Genomic DNA, 1,424 nt, shown 5'->3' on the forward strand with positions numbered 1-1,424 from the left:
AAGAGATGCTCTCATATATGATGCTGAAATAGGAGTGTCCAAGGGTAGACAACACTTATGGGCATTTTACTGAGGGTAAAGGCACTTTGGAGATTGCTGGATCATTGAAATATCTGGACTTATTAAAAGGTATTCTGGTCTATTATCACAGACAAATTTTAAATCAGTCTATTGTGTATTCATTTCTACAAACAATATTTTGTCAAACATCAAACATCTTTCATTATGTGAGAACTGCACTCAGTCTTCCACTAACTATGTCTTTTGAGTCCATTCTCATAGTGAGACACTACTACCCATAAGGACTTCCTGCTCACTTACAAATTATAGAAAGTTCCACATCTACAATATGGTTTCCTCTGAAACACCTTTCCATATAAAACTGGGATAGTTAGGCACTGCTGAATTAAGACAAAATTCATGAGAAAATTGATTTCACAAAGAAGCATTTTACCTTGATACGAGAGGTATAGCTGACATTGTCCCCATTTGTGCACCTAGAAACAACAATGGTAGGTTTGTCAGGGAGCCTTTAGAATAAAAATACACAACCTTCTTTCAACCTTCGTTTTGTGGCTGGATCTCTTGTTCATGAATGAAAACACCAGGGTAACTATCCAGTAAACTTTAGGGGATTCTCTGTCACCCCCCTCCTGTCTCACCATAAGGGCCCCAGGATACAGTAGCTCATAAGACCTTCAGACCTCATGTGGAGCCTGGGCATTCAAAGTCCCATTCACACATGCATGGCAAGCACTTCATCCACTGAAGCATCTCCCTAGCAATGGATTCGTTTCAGCATTTCATGCTGTATGAGAGATATCATCAGTAATTTCAACATGGTATGCTCTATAAATAATTATTCAGCTTGTGATTATAGACAAAATAAAGAGCTTAAATTGTTTTACACAGAAGCAAAGTCAGTGTCAGGTTCTGAATGTTATATTTTCAACAGATTAATATATTGTGAAATGCACACATTCTTTCCACAGTGATGCTCTTCTGGTAATTTTCTCATGCGCTACAAAGGATGGAGGCAAAATTTGTCATTAAACAACTATAGCCTGTGCCAAGACTAATATTTTGTGATCCTATATGCTTTGACACCATTTATGAAAAGCCTTTAAAGTGAATACTGATTTGTAAGCAAGAAATATATGGGGAACTCTTCCTTTCAACTACTTTGTATTTTTAAAATACAAAGAGAAAATTTTCAAAAATGTTACTACTTATAATAAATTGTCGTGTAGAATACCTATGATCCTCAGCACTATCAGACACAAAAGTGTCATCTTAGCCTGAACTGTTATTCCCTAGTGAATTGTTCAAAGGACATTGCCGTGCTGCCATTGCTGATTTCTGTGTCTGCCCTAGGGATGCTGGCAGAACTCTAAGTGAGCATACTCATCTTGTACAGAAGAGAA

This window comes from Mastomys coucha, unplaced genomic scaffold, assembly GCF_008632895.1.
Source record: "Mastomys coucha isolate ucsf_1 unplaced genomic scaffold, UCSF_Mcou_1 pScaffold22, whole genome shotgun sequence".
Lineage (NCBI taxonomy): Eukaryota > Metazoa > Chordata > Mammalia > Rodentia > Muridae > Mastomys > Mastomys coucha.